General features: G+C 39.4%; 1 long non-coding RNA gene across 1 annotated transcript; it reads left to right on the top strand.

Moving 5' to 3' along the window:
• The first annotated feature begins 207 nt into the window (after window positions 1-207).
• LOC117784961 lies at window positions 208-19,215 on the top strand. Its single transcript, XR_004617463.1, has 2 exons — window positions 208-261; window positions 18,617-19,215. It is a non-coding gene; the product is annotated as an uncharacterized LOC117784961 (long non-coding RNA).
• The last annotated feature ends 103 nt before the right edge of the window (window positions 19,216-19,318 follow it).

Below are 19,318 nucleotides of genomic sequence, written 5' to 3'. Positions count from 1 at the left end.
GTGTCTGTCATTCTGTAGGCACAGTCGGAGCCAGAAGCGAGCAGACAAACAGACAGACACACAACAAACAGACAGACTTACAGACAGAGGAATCGGCTTTTATTTACGTTTTAAGCTCCTTTGAATTGTTAGTAAATTAAAGAGAATACCGTCTAGCTGCTTTGATTATCAGCTAATAATATTTTCAAAAATTTCCCATCTTTGCAGACATTATCAAAATTATCAACATTGTCAACACTGAGCCGCATTACAAACTTTGGGGTGAGTACGAAATAAATCGACTGTTAGCCATTAACCATTAGTCCATATTCCAGCTAATCGATGTGGAAATTAAAGCCGAGTTGTGTGATGAAAATGTCAATTGAGAGATCTAAATCATGATTGACAATGTCAGATAACCTGATAATTGTATTTGGCTGCGGTTTTGTACAAATTGTTTGGCACATTGCGCATACGCCAGGTGTTCGCACATCTGAATTGTCGTCGCGCGTGTTACTGGGTCATTTGCATGCAGTCTCTCTCTCTCTCTCTACTTCTCTCGCTCAGATACTGTCTGTCATTAGGTCTGGCATTTTGCAATTAATTGCAATACCATTGTTAATGAACTAGTTTAGCAAAAAGAATAATAAAACAAGTAAATAAAAAATAGCAAACACAATTCAGCAAGGCAAAGAGGGTGAGGTCATGACACGACCATGGCGCTGATAAACAGTGGGGAAAAAAAGGACAATTTGCAAAGTGACGTCAAAACAATTACGTGCAGAAATACGCTTGATAATAAAATGAAGTGAAGCTCTGACGGCGCCGTTAGTTCTCTCTCTCTCACTCTCTCACTCTCTCCCCCAAATGCTGAAACGTGCTCAAGTGTTGACTTTTATAAATTGTGCTGTCGTTTTTCTTACCTGGCCATCAGCTCTCGAGCCAAGTGAACTGTTGTGGTGTGATGTGAATGTGTGTTGGCTGTTGGCATGTGCTCAACTTGGTCAGCAATTAATTACACACAACGACAGACAGTCTAAGAGAGAGAGAGAGAGAGAGAGCGGTTCATCAGTCGTTGGACAAGTTTAAAGGCGCATTTAAGGCAAATTTAGTTGGGCCAATCAGCCGACTCAGTGCTGAGCTCTCAATAAGAGCAGACCGTTGTCCTAGCCGCAAATATATATTTGCCTGCCACGCTCCACTGGCTACAAATGACAGTTAAGTGCGAGCTTTACGGCCAAAACAGCAAAACAGCAACAGCGAAGGAAGAGGATGAGAATGAGGTTCAGGATGAGGATGAGACAGAAGCGGAGGCGGAACTTGGATGCAGTCAGTGGCATTCTTTCGGTCGGTTAGTTTATCTCGCTGGCTGAGCGTTAAAATAATTTCAGGCTTTCTTTTCATTTGGCGCCCTCTCCCTCCACTGCTCCTCTCTCCTCTCCTGCTCTGCAATTTTGCGTGCTGGCGTTGCGGTTTTGCAGCCTTTGCCGCAATTAATGCTAACAGATTAATTATACGCATCGCTGCATAATTTGCTGTCTGTTTTTCAAATTTATTTTATTTTCATTTTGCTTTTTACGAGCTATTTCGCTAAAAAAAAAAAACCATTGACAACGAAAAAGGAACCCGAAACAGGGACTGGCTCTAATGAGTGCACATTAGCTTGACTTTGGCATTAAGAAAGGGCCCCAATTTGTCGGGATAATCAACTTGACAACAGTCGCAGCTATATAAATGTATACTTTCCTTCTTTTTTTTTTTTTTTTAGCTCTCAACTGGGGCATATTTTAAGTGAGTGCAATTTGGTATTGATAGGTCGGCTGATAAAGCAATTTGGTCAGGCTCTGGCAACAGCTGTCACTGACCTATTATTTATATGACTTTGTTTAGTTTGGGCAGCAAACTTTTTGTGTACTCTTTTGTAGCCATAAATCTTATTGTGTTGCCTGTATTAATGTGTCAACTACACGAAAGTAATGCACACACACTTCAAAGACCTTCAATCAGCGAAAGAGAAGAGTAAAGAGAAAGGTTGAGCACTGAACGGACACATGTGCTGAGTTTGGTAAGAAAAAGCAATGGGCCGTGATAATTATAACTCAAGTAAGACCAAAAGGATAAAGATTGGCACTCAAAGAAGTGTGGAGACAGTGACATTCATGTTGATTTATATGCCTTTTGGGGCCACACGGGGCGTATGATTTATGCCGCAACTGTCGCTCTATATTTATGAAAACAAATAAATATATATGCGGTGCTGTCATTAAAGTGTACAAAACACATTAATTGCATATTAAAACGTATTAAGGAAACATTAGTTGACACTATCTGTGTACCCCAAAAAAAATGAAAATGCCATAAACAGTTTCCTCTATTAAAAATGCCCCCGAAACACATTGTAAGCAGCTGGCAAGAAACTGGCTGGCAAGGCGACAATTTGTGCCAAGAGTGCTCGTATTTGCTTAGCCATATTAAGTAATAAAAGCGTTGTAAAAATCATAAAATGAAAGTACAAAACTGTGGAAAAGTGAACCTGCCTTTTGCCATGTTGCCTGTTGTACTCGTACTCGTATTAAATATTATAAAAGGCAATTTGCAAATCTCATATAAAAGCCACACGGCATAGACCCGGCAGGAGGAAAGAGTGGAAAGAGAGGATGCCAGCAGTCGACTGACGGCAATCATTAGCAACAAAAGGCAGTAAACAAACAAAACAAGAGCCGTAACAAGTAAACAGTATGCCTGTCGTAGTCGTTGTCGTTGTCCTTGTTGCTGGTGGCAACCACAACCTTGAGGCCCACAAATGCCTTGGCTTTCAAGCTGTTGCCACGCCCCAAAAACGAGCGGTGCCAAGACCAAGGCAAAGACATTCAATTGCATATGTCAGAGGCTTTGATAATTGTGCTAGAATTAAAAAGATTTAGTAGTTAAGCTGTTGCTACAGTTTCATTCTGTCTGCTTGTTATTCCTGGCCATTTCTTTGGCGCATCTCTAATTAAAGCAGCTCTTTGTGCCGTTTGTTTACCACTCATTTTGATGAATACAAGAACAACTGTACGAGCTGCTCTGTCGCTCTGTCTGTCTGCAGGTAATTAACATTTTTATGTACTTTTTCTCAGCTCAGCGCTCCATTTGACTGGGCCAGGTTGGACTGCCTTGGCTGTCACATAATTAAAGCGTTGATTTATGCAACAGATAATAAATTCAACAATTCCACAGCCAGAGTTTCCCTTCACACTTCCCACTTTTCCTTATCTTTTTTATTTTTATTTTCGTTATGCACTTCACATTGTATTTATTTTATCGCCCATTCGATAACGATGCTTAAAAGCGTTTTTTAATAATCCAATTTCTGGTCGCACATTTTAAAAATGTGTCATTCTCTGCGAAAGATAAAACAATAATGTGAATCAGTTAAAGATTATTCTGATGTACATATACTTTTAATGTTTTAAGATAATATTCGAGAGTATTTATTTATTTAATTTAATCAAATACTCGCATACTTAAAAAATTATGCTTATCTTCAACAATTAAAAGTTTTTTTTACAAACTTTTACTGTGAAAATAACTCATATTTTCCACTATAGTTTTTTTTATTGTAATTTTCTTTCCTACGTATTTATTAAAATTACCTACAGCAGGGTATTTGTATGTCCCACTTACTTTAATTCCTGTTCATTATTGGCACATGCGTATGTTTACATATTCATATCAGTTATTGATTGAGTTCACTCGAAGCAGGGTCATTCATTTTTAAATATTACAAAATTGCGTCTTTTTGCCATGTGCATTATTGATTTATGACTATGGCGAGTTGACGTCAATCAGGTTCGCTAGTTGTCGAATTTCTTTTTACATTTAACACAGACCAAAGAGAGTACAATGAAGTAATCAAAGTCGAAGCATAAGGAAAGAGCGTCGGCTTCCAATCAAACTTTTCCAATAAAGTCTTTAGCCTAAAGACAGCTGATAAATCAAGCAATCAGAGCGAAAAGAGCTTCCAACACATAATTTATGGCAAGTGCTTTAAAGTTGCCGGCCCAAATTATTCTCTGAAACGAAAAACAAAAAACAAAAAAAAACCTCGATGATAATATGCGGCTGGGCAAAATCAAAATCAAAACCAAAGTGGAGGCTGAGCCACAAAAGTTGAAGTTCGGTTGAAAAAGTGCGAAGTTTAACTTTGCCGATTACACCGTCGAGACCAAAACAGCACAGACCACATTGCGTATACGTAACGCAGCGTATACGTAATAATGGGCCACAAGCCCAAAGACTCAGACGTGTATAGTTTGATGCGCAGCTTTTGGATATAGGCAACGAGTTGGTTAATAAAAAGGCCAGTCAGCCAAATGAAAAATACTTTTCGTGGGTTGGGCAAATTGACTTAATCTAAAATAAAAGTTTAGTGCGTTAGGCCACACACAAACACACACACAGGGAGGAGGAAGAGGAAGAGTTCTAAGTTCACAAACGATATTTTTATGGGAGCGTGTGTGTGTCGATGAGGTAAACGAACCAGCAACGATTTACACACACAAACACACAAACAGGAAGGCAGATGGGGCAGCATGTTAATTTCCCAGGAAACGCACGATAAAGTTGAATGCTTTTTCGAAAAACTATTTGACTTTGAGCAAAGGGTAGATGCCAACACCAAAGACTCGCACATTGAAACTCAAACACTCGTTACATATATCACAATTCTGTCTGTGTCTGTGTGTGTGTGTGTGTGTGTGTGTGTGTGTGTGTGAGCATTTACCTAGCACATATGCATTGGGTTTGCCAAAATGTCGAAATTGGGCTTGGTATTGGGATCAGGAACTGAGGCTGGTCCCGAACCTGCACATGCGCCTGAATTAAATCAAATAAAAAAGTTTTAATAAGGAAATAAATTTTGTGAAAATGCTGAAAAGGCAGCAAGATTTACGATGCACAAAGATAAATTTACAAATGCGAATACACAGACAGCAACGGAGACAGAGACAGAGAGAGAGAAAGAGATAGAGTGAGAGAAAAGGGTAAGAGTATTGAAACACATATGCTAAATGGGCATTAGAAGAACGAGCAAACTTCAACTGAACAACAAATGAAATGGCAATTCATTTATTGCCTCCTCACAGTATTTATGCCAAGCAAATAACTATACTATATATAGTATAGAAATGTGTGCATACACATCTGCATAATGTGACGCAATTACATTTAAAAGCTCATAAAACGAGAGCAGTATTTCAATTGAAAAATAAGCCGCAGATAAAATGCAAAGCAATTGACAAAACAAATGTGAACACAATCAGCGCTTGAATTTAAAAAGTAAAACAAATACTAAAATTTAACAGAAACTATAACTACTTTAAGCAGCAGAAAGCAAGGCTCGAGGGGGGATGAAGCAGAAGGGGGACTAAAAAAAAACAAAACATATTTAATTTCCGCTATATAAGCACAACTGACTTGTGATTATTTCCGTTTATGATAGTTGCGCAATTTTGGCATTTGGCTGCATCATTGTGCGTATCCTTGCCAGCAGGATGCCCCCACACACACACACACACACACACACACACACTCAGTTACAACATGTAGAAGTTGAAAGCTTGTGCCAATTTTGCCGCTTGTGCAAGTTTTGTGTTTTGTTGCCATGACAGCAACAATTTTCGAGTGTTGGCATTTGTATTTGCCATTCATTCCATTCACTTATTTTATTCATGTAAATAATTTCTTATTTTTATTTATTAGAGATTGCAGCAACAACATTTATTGTCAAGGCAACGTTTATAAAATCAGGTTTTGCTTTGTTCTTGTTGAGTTTTGCCTTCCAATTCGAATTTGGGCTCGGCTGCAATTGAAGCAGTTCTCAAAACTGATTGTTTACTCTGTGGATTAAAATATTTTTGCATTTTTGCCTTTCGTTCGCCTGCATTTGAATAATTACAGAGCTGAATGGAGTTTTATATTTCTGTTTGTTTAGACATTTGCATTGCGATTGCGATTGCGGCACGGACCTCATAATTAATTAAAATATTCAAAGGTCAGCGGGACGTATACGTAACGTGGCCTTCTCAGTGAGCTCTGGCCCTGACGGTTGCCAGTAGAAGTAGAAGTAGCTGTCCCGCGGGCACTTAGGACGCTTTATTGCTGACCCTTGGAGTTTATCATGATTTGAGAGACATGAGAACGACTTCTTCAAAATGTTTTTTTGGCCAGAGACCGTTGTCAGTCTTAGTCCCAGTCGGCCCGTCAAATACTCAGCAGACTTTCTGCTTTTTCTTACTCTTTCACTCTGTTCATTTTACTTTTAAGTAAGTACTCTATCTGTAAGGTTGTTCCGACGTGTGTGTGTGTGTGTGTGTTTGTGTGTGTTTGTGTCCTGACAAGTGACTTTTGGACTCTTCCCTTTTAGCGCACTCGCAATTTTCATGCGCGCTGCTCCCGAGCGTTTTGTCAGCTTTATAATTAAAGCAAAAGTTAATTTTTTTTTTTTTTAACTTGTCATAGTGTGAACCTTCCTCCCTCCGCTTTTCCCTCAGCTACAACTGCTTTTGCTCCCGCTACTGAGATGAGTTGAGTTGAGCGTTGTTTTGCATGCGCCCTTGCCGGAAAACTCATTATTTTTTAAATGAAACTCTTGCTTTGAAACCCGCTCCTTGTCACCCCTCCACCTCCCCCTCCCCCTCATTCGTCTCCCTCTCGCGTCCGTCTCGTGTGTTTGTCTCTGCCATTGTGCTCATCATGATCCCAGTCGCAATTAACTCAAGAAAATAATGTTGCGGCAATGACTAGCGAGAAATGTAATATTTTTGCTCCCATTTGCTCCCCTTACTCTTTATCCGCAACCCTCTTTAGACAACCAATATGACCATGTTGCATTTGTAATAAGCATGTAAATGAAAATGGAAAATGGAAAATGGAGTTAAAGTTGCCAACTGAAGTTTGCAGCTTGTTTGGCATCTCATTTGTATGCCAATTGCATTTTCAGCTAATGCGAAATGACGATGCTTGTACGAGTACGAGTATCTGGGCCAACTATGCATGGCCAAATGCTTGACGCTGTTTTATTGTCATGCAATAATTATAAATTTGGAAAATGCGAATCCTCAAACGACGCATTGACAGCGCATTCCAATGTCGAATAAAAGCAATTTGAAAGTTTGCATTGCCACGACATGAATGTGTGCATGTGACGCGCTTACAAATACTTAGGTTCAAGCTGCTGGGAAATGCTTGAGAAAATGGCTCTGAGACAGCTAAAGAGAGGGAGAGAGCGAGAGAGAGAGAGCAGGTGAGGGTAATTGAAATGTATGCGAGAGCATCCCAACTGACGAAGAAGAAGTAAAGGGAGAAGGAGTTTAATGAACTTTGGCATGCATGCACAAGGAATAAGAGTACGAGTACTCCTACTCACACTCACACTCACACTCGCACTCGTACTCACACTCGTTCTCATTCTCGTCTTACAAGTATTACGACTATTGCAGAGTGTACTCACACCCAGTTGCCAATTCGACTGCCACTTTCAGTTGCCTGCTTGGCTCATAAATGCTTGCATACTTTTAGCAATTGCTTAGCTGGGATTTCCTTAATTTTAGCACTACGTCTCAACATGTCGTGCTCCATGCTCCAACTCTCTAACTGTATTTGCCTCCAACTTCACATCCATTTGCAACTGTAAGTCAGCTTATGGCCGTCAAGGGAATTGCGTCACACGACTCGTATGCGCAATTTTTTTGGCTCATTGTTTAAGCATTTTCATTTCGATTTTCGTTTTCATTTTGCAGTTCGTTTGGTCTTTTCATGGCACAGGCCAAATTGAGTATGTGGCCACTTGTCAGTCAATCAATAAAATGCAAATATTTGCCAGTTTCTTAGCATTGTTTTGCGCCAATGATGGCTGAAAGCAGCCGACGATGCTTTGAACTTCAAAGTTCTGCATAAACACTTCACAAAATTCAATGACAACTCCAATAAACTGGCACTCAAATGACGGCGCAACAGCTGCGCCCAAGTGGGTGTGACCCACATACACACATAGATGCTGACTGTCAGTGAGAGACAGAGAGAGAGAAAGAGACAGAAAAAGAGACAGCGAGGTGTAGAGAGTTAGTGACATATGGCTTGAATGCTTATGTGACAGTTGTGTTTGATGTGTGCACCACAAATTGCTTTGATGGTCGCCAACGACGACTACTTTATGTGTTTGTATTTGTGCTCTCTGTCTCAAAGCCATTTTCTGATACCTGCGAATCTCGGTGGATAAATCCCATGAAATCTGAAAGCAGCCAAAACATGGAACATGGAACATAACTTCATCAAAAATTAACCGATTTTCAAGCGGAATGTCATTTTGATCATGATTTGGCCTCTAAATTGATTCTGCATTCAAATTTTTATCATCTAGAAAATTTGATATTTTTTCAAATTTAAGCCATCTATCAATCAATTTTCCATACCTACCCCTTGACATTTTTTCAACAACTTCCATCTCTCATAACTTCATCAAAAATTAACCGATTTTCAAGCGGAATGTCATTTTGATCATGATTTGGCCTCTTTATTGATTCTGCATTTAAATTTTTATCATCTAGAAAATTTGATATTTTTTCGATCCGAAGCCATCTATCATCCAATTTTCCATACATACCCCTTGACATTTTTTCAAAAACTTTGATCTCTCATAACTTCATCAAAAATTAACCGATTTTCAAGCGGAATGTCATTTTGATCATGATTTGGCCTCTTTATTGATTCTGCATTTAAATTTTTATCATCTAGAAAATTTGATATTTTTTCGATTCTATGCCATCTATCATCCAATTTTCCATACCTACCCCTTGACATTTTTTCAAAAACTTTGATCTCTCATAACTTCAACAAAAATTAACCGATTTTCAAGCGGAATGTCATTTTGATCATGATTTGGTCTCTAAATTGATCCTGCATTCAAATTTTTATCATCTAAAAAATTTGATATTTTTTCGATTCTAAGCAGTCTGTCATCCAATTTTCCATACTTACCCCTTGACATTTTTTCAAAAACTTTGATCTCTCATAACTTCAACAAAAATTAACCGATTTTCAAGCGGAATGTCATTTTGATCATGATTTGGCCTCTAAATTGATTCTGCATTTCAATTTTTATCATCTAGAAAATTTAATATTTTTTAAATTTTTAGCCATTTATTATCGACTCGGCTGTTGATGCTTATAAAGAATATATATAGTTTATGAGGTCGAAGATGACTCCTTCTCCCTGTAACATCCATTTGAACGAAGACAATATACCCTTTTACTGATTTTTTATGTAACGGGTATAATGGCATGCCCATAGACTAAAGTCTTATCATAAAATGCTCAAATTTGTGTCGCTTGGGGAGCACTTTACATGCCAAGTCCGAGTCCAAATGCGAAACCGATGCGAAATCCTCAAGCTCACATGTGCCACAATATTAGTTCAATAGCCTGACTGGCAAATCCTTTGAGGTCAGCCAAAATGTTGGCCAAAACTTTTCGTAGTGATACAGAATACACGCACACACACACACATACACACACACACACACACATGTGGCGGATAGTTGTGTGTAGCCCACATCGGTTTCTATTATTTGAAGCGCACTTCAGTTCAGTTTCAGCTTCAGCTTCAACTTCAGTTTAGTTTAGTTCAGTTCAGTTCAGCCGCAGTGCATATGGAGGCCACTTTATGGCTTTCCACTGATTTGGCCGGCAATGGGACGATCGGTTATCGCTTTTCGCTCTTTCGCTTTCACATATTGCGGTTGGAGAAATGTATAAAAATCGTTGAATGTTTTGCGGTTATTCGCCAGTTTCGGAGGCTTGCACGGAAATCGCCTTAGGACAAAATATTGATGCCGCCGGCGTTTTTGGCAAAACCCAAATCCAAAAAACCGAATGCCCAATGGCCCAGACCAATAACCAATCCCAATCCCAATTCCAACCCCAAATCCAAACGCAGAGTAAACTCAACCAAAGCAGAGCAAACATGTTGGAACATGTTTTACTGCAGTTTTTGTTTGGGAGTTTTATGTACAAGGCACATCTATTGGCCTGTTTGTTGTTGCTGTCTGTGTAAGCTGCCAACAACAACAATGCCAATAGCAACCATAACAATAGCGAGAAAGAGAGGGAGACACATTCGCGCCGAGCGTTGTAAAAATCATTTTATGAGTTTGCATAAAATTTTGTGGTTTTCACGCCCATGTTTATTGCAGGCGGTATGGCACATATGTTACCATTGTTGGCATCATCCGAGTCTATTGATTTTATATAGATATATTTTTAGCCGCGTTTCTCTAAGCGAAAAACCCAAACGAATTTTTTAAATACCTTTTTTTTATACCTTTTATTTTCTTAAGTTTAACTATTATTTTTCGTTTGCTTGATTTAATTAAACTTGTCAACTGTAGCTGACACTCCTTGAGCAGTCGAAATGTTTTTTATTGAGTTCACACCGCGCACAAAATTCGGCTCATTAAATGATTTTCTCATGTCAAATGGCCATCAAATTTAATTTGACAAAAGCCAAGCAGAAGTCGAGCGTGCAATTAAATGGCCAATCGACTTGGTTTGGGTTGAGTTTGGTTTTAACACCTGCACGCAACAAGCTTGGGGCTACTGTCTTCTGGACAGACCCAATTTCCGTTCATTTTATTGTAATGACAGCCAAAATTGTAATAAGCATGCATTAGGCCAAAGCCAAAACTGAAGCCAACATTCGACCCAAAAAGTTGGTCATTGTGTGTGTTTTGTAATTATCCAAAAAGAGCCGCCTTTAGTTTATCGAAACGGGCGAGATTTTAGGGTTCGCCTTTGCTGTCACTTGGCAACCCTGGCACGTATTTGGCGGCTCTGCGGCTGCCTATAAAATGCCACTTAAATCCAGCCGAATCCGCCAGACAACAGCGCAGACGGCTGTCCGGCTGTCCAGCTGTCCGGCTGTCGGACGGGCAAAGAAAAACAATTAATATTAGCGTATGCAACAATAACCTTTTGTTTTTAGTGGCAGCCACAATGCTGTCGTCCGCGGGGCACTTCAAGTCCGCCTCCTGCCTCCTGCCGCCTGCATGCAAGCGTTGGGGCAGTCAAAACGGATTCTTGCCCTGCAGGTGAAATAAATTATTATTTATTACGGTCATTAGGGCTTAATGGCGGCAATGATGTCCACCACCACGCACAGGCAACGATCCTGCCACGGACATGGCCACGAACACGGACACGGCCACGGCTTTAACTTCCACTCCAACTGCGACTCCGGGTCCAACTCTGAGTCCGAGTACGAGTCCGACTTCCGCCGCTTAATCGAAAACGAAAGAGAAAACATTTTGCGGCCGGACAACCTTTGTGGCATCGTGGACCCTTTTTAATGGCAACCGGTTCACATTATGCCGCCACAGCGTATTGTCCTTGAAAATATTACGCATAAACAAAAAGAAATCCGGCGGGCAAAGCGTTTATCGTAAATTCAGAGGCATTATTATCTGCACAGGCGTGTGAAAAATATATTTATGCATTGCCAAAACTTGTGGCAAAAGGGCAAAAAGCGTAGCATAATTTAGGCTCATAACACACACACACACAGACTCACACACATGCACACATATGTAGACGCATATTAATGGTGCTTCGACCTGACACATTGTAAATTCAAATGCATTTCTATGGCAGCTGTGACTCAGCTGTGAACTCGGCGAACTCAGGCCCAAAAACTTGGCCCAAAGCTTTTACCGCAAAGTGAAAACAATCAATCAAAATATGCATATGTGTTGTTGCCTGCGGCCAAATGGAAAATTGTGAAATGCCTTGGCTCGGACGAAAATGATTTTCATGCATTTCTGACACATGCGGCAAAAGGCGACAATTTCCATAAGAAAAAACGCAAGAAATCATGAGAAATATCAAGTATACGCGGCGGTGACTTTGCACAGTGCAACACTGATTTATTTAACACGCAAGAGTTATTCGTTTGTGTTATTATAATGCAACAGCAATGGTATTGGATACGGGCAACAACAATTGCAACTGCAACAGCAACAACTTCAATTTTAAGGCTAAAACTTTAACTCTCTCTTGCTGTTTTTTTTTCTCTCTGTGAAGTTGACAATTCCTGACACAAAATTACATGCACTCTATTTGCATGTGTGTGTGTGTGTGTGTGTACATGTAATAGCGCTTGTAGTTGTGTGCGCAGTCTTTGTTGCAGTCGCCTTCCCTCATCGCGCCTCAACCGCTCCTGTTTCTTTGATAAATGCGCATAATTTCAGTAGTTCTTCTTGAAGTAGTGTGTGTGCTGTGTGTGCCTGTTGGTGTGTGTGTGTGTGTGTGTGGGTGTGTGTAATATTCTGCTGCTGCTGTGCTGTGCTTTATTGTTCACAGCGCCGCGTTAAACATTATGCCAGCTGGGTGGTTTGTCTTGGCGGAATTATGAAGACGATTACATGACTTTATAGGTGACTATGAGTTAGTGTGTGTGTGTGTGTGTGACACGTGTGTGTGTGCGTAGTGTGCGGAGTGTGTGGCGTTGGGCGTGTCACTGCCATGTGTATATTTATGAGCAGCGATGCGCTGACGCAAGTTTAATGAAATACCTGCCGCGATTTATGAGCTAGTTGACTACGAAACTGGCGAAAAAAAAAACGAGGAAGAAGAGAAAGAGGTGAAAATTAATTTTGTATGAAAACAGTGCTGTCTAGCACTATTAGTCATGCTGTGCACCTTAAAGCGCATAGTTTCAAGCTATGCAAACATTTACATCAGCTGCAAATTTGGTTTTATTTTATATTTTGTTGGTTTCGCTGGAATTCAGGTGACACTATTGCCATTGCAAATAAATGTGGTGCCCATTTAGCAAACATTTTTTGCCCCGCATATTTGCAGTGATGTTGCCATTCAATTCAGTCGGGGAAAAAACTGTTATCCTGCGTTTTCCTGTAAATAATTCAACTGAAAAATTCATAAAGCAGTGCCACGTACCTGTCGTATCTCTTACTCTCTCACACTCACTCCCTCTCTCTCTCGCGCTCTTACTATGTTTCTTTGTGTGAATTGTTGTTTTTCTTTAATTGTTTAGAAAATAAATCAGCGAAGCCCCGAAATAAGTTGACAACACCACATGAAATAAAACAGAGAAAGCGAGCTGGCTAAATGGAGCAGTGTGTGTGTGTGTGTGTGTGTGTGTGTGTGTGCTGCGAGTATTGGTGCCGTGTGCCGAGCGGAAACGGAACTAACAAAGCACAAAACGAGCAGCGCAAAAACAAAACAAAAGCAACATAAAAACTCGCCTAGAAAAAACTATGAAAATTTGAAAAGAAAAAAATGAAACGAACGGAAAACAAAATTGCCAAACTAAAACTGCAGTCACGGAAAAAAAAGCAGCACAACTCCGCAGTGGGTGTAAATATACACCCTTCATACAAACACACACACACACACACACACACACACATACACACACGTGAAAGTTTTGTTGGTGTAACAAGCATGGCAGAGCACAAAACAATTTACGAAAATTTGTACAATTTCTAAACTTAAATAAACAGCGAGAATGGTTTTATTTTTATTATAACTGCCACCATTTCACTTTGCACACAAATACACCCAAATACATACATATACAAACACATGCAGACATTCAAAGAGGTTGGCAATAAAGGCAGCTGAGCTAAACCAAATGACGTCTTAAATATTTTGGTAAAACTGTTTGAATCGCCTGCCAAGTAAACTGCAAACTTAATGAGCTGTTGACGTTTAAGCCATTCGAGCTTATTCTGGCCGTAATTAAAGCGCTTCGTCTACGGTTATGCGAGTACGGTTGAATTAAAACCGAGCACGCCACACTTTTTAACCAAAAATTCAACTCAAGTTCAACAAACCATCGCTGGCATGCAATGACATCAAATAATCCAAATGCCATTGTACTTTTTAGTAGTAAATTAACAAGCGTCGCCTGGTGACGTGACACACACATACACCCACACATACACCCACACACAGCATGCAATGCGAACTAAGTGAGCGAGCACGAATTAAAAGAGAGAGAGAGACAGAGAGAGCGGACAGTCTGGCTTAAATTGAAAAACTTTTGCAACTAGCAAGTTCTTTTTCGAATCCTTGTTATTTTCCTTGTTGTAAGCTGCTAACAACTTGGCAGAGATTCATTGCAGTTCACCAGGCGCACACACCACAACAACACACACACACACACACACACACACATACGCTTCAAATGCATATGCGTGGCAGCAGGCGATTTTAAGCCGCTTAAAGTCCCTTTAAAATGCCTCCACGCTGCGTATACTTAACGTGACAAGCTCAGGCAATGGCAACTAATTGTGTGACTGCAAATGAAGCAGAAGCTACCAGTGATTTAATTCAGAGCAGAGAAATATTGCAAATATATATAAATTCAACCATGCAATATATACAATAAAAAGTTGAATACTAATGAACTAAAGCATTTTAATCTGTTATGATTCGGCTTTGACAGACATCAAAGCATTATTGCAGACGCTGAAAAAACCACAGAGTATTAAAATTTTTCACTTAGAGAATTCTTGTTTTATTTTTCAATCAAGTCTTTAAATTTCTTGCAAAAAGGTTTTACATATAAAGGCAGTATGAAAATATATAAAGTTAAATAATAGTGTAACTTCAATTTAAATTGTAATTTTTTTAAAGCGATTAGATTGATTGCAGCAATTTGAATTACGACACGAAAATTAGACAAAGAAAATGTTTAAGTATAAACAGAAGCCTTGTTTCTTTAAATATATAATTAAGTTAAAGTGCTTAATATTTATTTGGAAATGTAAAGGAAACTCTGCGCTTGTTAACATATTTACTTTGATTTTAAGTCCATTTGATTCGCTTTTGATTAATGCAAATTGTAAGCCAATTTTATACGCACAACATACAATTGCTCAATTATTTAAAATAGGAATAAAAAAAAAGTGTGCCCAGAGTCTGTGTATGTACATTTATACATATATAAAAATGGCGCAAATTAGAGTCATTTAAGTGCAGTGCACCGGAAACGGAAATGTGCGCAAAACAATTACGTGTGAGTGAGCAAACGGCAGATTCAGCGAGAGCGAGATGGAGAGCGAGAGAGTGGGAAGTAAATGGAAATGCAGCGAGAGAGAGAGAGAAATAAGCTGACACTTATACACACACACACACGCACACGCACACGTATGTAGATGCAAGCCCATGACAACAACAAGAAAATCAACTGGTCAGCACTTTAAGTGAATTTATATAATGCGCATTTGTATGTTGCCACTCAAGTGCAATCAAAATGCGTTACGCGTATTTTCACAATTGCAATTGGCAACAAGAGCGAAATAAAGAAGAAGGAGGGCGGCGGGAGGGAATAGACAATCCACAATATAGGCCACAATATGGACATTGTTGTGTGCTCTGCTTATTTATGGCCAAATGGCATTGAAATTGCATTTCGCATTTAACTTATGGCTAATGACAGGCTCTTAACATGGCTAACATGCAAATCTAGCTATGTACACTAGTGTGTGTGTGTGTGTGTGTAATGCAGCGTGGTTATCTAATTTAACCGACAGTTGTAATTGCGTGCATTAGCATGGCTAATTAAAAAGCTAGCCAACACCTGCGGGTCTCAAATTGATAACAGAAAAAGTTCTATCACAGCATTTAACAGTCGAAACTTTTAGTGGCTCACTCACATGTGCGGGCACATGCCACACATGCCACACATTGCTGCTGCCACACAGTGGGCCACACAGTGGGGCACACACACAAAATGCCCTTAGCAATTTGCTGCAACAACAAATGCTTTTAATCAACGGGCATTTGTTGCGAAAGCCGGCGAAATAAATATAAATAAGGCAAAGCTATTTGTTTGGCTTTAGCTAACGACTCCCCAATGCAATTGGCGCATCCATCATACGCACTGTGGTCCAGTTCAGTTTCAGTTTGGTTTCGGCTTTAGTTGCGACAGACTCTGTGCTGTTGTTGGGCTTCATTTCAGTTTCTTATGTGTGCGAGCAGCCGAAATGTATCTGCAAATCCCCAAATAAACATTTAAATAATTTACTACGGCCTCTCAATTACTGTCAACAATAATATTGCGCACAGTTGCATATGAAATATTTATGACTGTCTTAGTGTGTGTGATTCTCTCTGTGTGTGTGTGTGTGTGTGTCATGTGGCATGCCGTTACATTTCCGACTGTGACAGCAACAACAACAACGACAACGACAAAGGCCCAAGCTCAGTGCATTATGCAACAACAAGAACAACAACAACAGTCGCATGCCATGACAAACAAAAGCTACAAAATGAAGTATGAGGTCAACATACAACAAAACAAACAACACAAGCAACACAAGCAACACAAACAACAAAAGAAAAGCACATGATTGTCGCTTGAAACTTGAGCCACAGCAACTAACCTCATGACATCAGCTTTTTGGTTTTCAACTTATTACAATTTCCATATAACCTCCAACGCGCCCGAGGAGCCTGCAGCAGGACAACCCCTCACCCTTCCCCCTTTCCCCCGCCTTATATGTTCCAACAAAATGCAAACAAATGTGCATATGCACTGCGAGTGCTATGAAAAGAAAGCACAATGAGCACAAATATAGCAAAAGAACCAGAAACAGAGACTGAGACAGAGACTAAGAGAGAGAGGGAGAGTGGGAGAGGGAGAGTAGGAATGAGAGGGGAATAAAGTAGAAGGCAGTGCCAAATGCCATGTCCTTCATAGAGAGAAGAGCATTTGCCCTTGTCGCCCAGTTGCAAACGTCGTTGGAGGCGTGGCAAGGGCTGAAGAGGAAGAGGGCAAGAGAGAGGTAGCGGCAGAGGGAGAGAGAGCAACTGCTGTGGGGGTCTTTAAGTTTTATGGCACCATTGTGTCAAGATAATAATATGTACGACTACGAGAACGTCTCTCTATGTGTGTTCGTGTGTGTGTGTGAGTGTGTGTGTGTGTATACGTGACTGCATTTAAGTGCATAGTTGTGTTGCACACAAACTGAGTGAATGAGAGAGCGAGAGACAGCGAGAGAGAGAGAGAAACGCAGACATTGGTAGACATTAAATAGCATTTCTCTTGCATGACATTTGCCAGCGAATTACTCTAAACTGCAGCTTTTGATACGAAAGAAGCAAAGTAGCAAATAACTACAGGCAACACAAGAACCACCCAACAACACCCAACAACCACCCAACCACCACCCAAACAGCAGCAGCTACTTTTATCAATTTAAATGAATTGCACACAAGTGTGTCATAAATTCATGCCGCATGACATTTGTTAATGTTGCCTTTTGGACGCGTTGCTTAATTAAATATCATACCATAGTTATGCCAATACACACACTTAATTCTGCTGTGTAATTTAAATGAGAAAAGTACGCAAATTTGCAATTTTAATGCTGTCTAGTCGCCGTGTCAGAGGCATGAAATTATAATCAATACAAACACCTTTCACATGGCAACAATTTTTAGCTGCGAGTGTTTAGATTTCGCTCTGTTCACAACATAAAACAAAGTAAATAAAACATAAAACAGAACGCAGATAAAAATTACGAGTTTGCTGAAAAGTTTTGACCAAAATTGTTAGTTGTAGTTTTTATGCGTTAACTCGTAAGCATAAAAAAGAACACAGTTACAACTAAACTCATTCGTGCGTGTGGACAGATAAATACAATTTTATGAAAACAACTTTACTCGCAGCGCACTTCAATAATATCTCCAAGAAACTGTAACAATTGTTAGATCATTCATTAGGCGGGAAACAACACTGAGAAAAAAAACAACAACTAGAGATTTCGACTACTTGTTTAGCATAAACTGTGGCAAGTTGCTCTCTCTCTCTCTCTCTCTCTCTCTTGTTGACCTATAAATAATGTGGCAAATTTGCTGGCACAATAAATAAATTCCATTTCGTATGCAAATGAATGGAAAGCTTACAGTTTTGTATACACAATTGGGTCGATGTTTTGAGCCAATGTCCAAGATGCCCAATTACTATACAAATGCTGTTTAGACCAGCGGCCAATTCAATTAATTTCAGCTGAAACAAATCCTCTCAACGGACTCATAAAACGCAGCAACAACTTCTCAACATTTTCACATTTTCACATTTTCACAGTCGCAATCGAAGCTCTGTTGTCGCATTTGAATTGGGTTAATTGGCAGCTTACAATCAAAGCCAAACAACTGGAAATTTGAAATTCAATTGGTTCTCATATTAAAAACAAATTGACTTTTTCTAGACAATAGAATTAATACGCTATTAAATGCATATTTTGTGACAAAAAGAGTTTTGAAAAGAAAAAATCGTAGATAACTAAATAAAAGAAAAGCGGAAAAACATTGTTAAAGATTATGCGAGAACTAATTAGTTAAGAGCTGCAAAAACTGTTGATAAGAGCTTCACATTTACTCAATTTCCACAATGATTGCTTTTAGTCTGCAAATATTTGTGCAGCAATTTTAATAATTAAATTTAAGACTTACAACAAGTCTTGAGTAAAGATAGTTTACTTTAAAAAGCGACAATTGCTGTTGAATATTATGAATTATATCATTTTTAATATATTTATATGTAATTTTCTTTATTTTCATTTCTTTACAGAATGCATTAAGAGAGCCAGAAAAATATCTTCATAGGCAGCAGTTGGAAAAAGTTGCTGCTTGAAAAGACATTACACATTAAAAGTGATTCATCATCGACGTGACGCGAATGTTGTTGTAGATCTTGTTGAAACAAAAACAAAAAACAAACGAAGCAAAAGCAAAAAGAGCCACTACAGCAAATTGAATGTAATTTCATAAAAAGCGAGTGTTAATTTTTTCGCTGTGCGACACAATAGCAACAGCAGCAACAACAGCAACAGCAGCAACAACAGCCACGTTGTCACAATGGCAACAATACATACTCGTGGCTTAATGTGCTAATGCGCAGTGACATGAAAAATGATGGAGAACATGCAAGTTTTGCCCTGTCGCCCAATAGCAACAGCAGAAGGAACAAACTAGCCAACTTATGGTAAAAGAAAGTGGCGCAAAAAATATATATATAGAAAGAGGCGAACAACAAGCTGCAAATTTGATACATATAGAAAAGTGGTGTGTATCGTTGTCACGGCGCCATAGAAAACGAGCAGAGCAACTGACAACAAGCAACAACACATTGACAAGCGACAACAAAGCGATACAAAAAAATAAAGAAAACTAAAGAAAAGGCTGCACTGCACATCGAAGAAGAAGTAACAACAGCAACAGCATCATTTATCAGCGCATCAGTCAGACAACAACAACTACAAATATAAGAGAC

This window comes from Drosophila innubila (assembly GCF_004354385.1).
Source record: "Drosophila innubila isolate TH190305 chromosome 2R unlocalized genomic scaffold, UK_Dinn_1.0 1_C_2R, whole genome shotgun sequence".
NCBI lineage: Eukaryota > Metazoa > Arthropoda > Insecta > Diptera > Drosophilidae > Drosophila > Drosophila innubila.
Note: the sequence above shows the minus strand (reverse complement) of the source record. Positions and strands in the feature narration are given on the sequence as shown.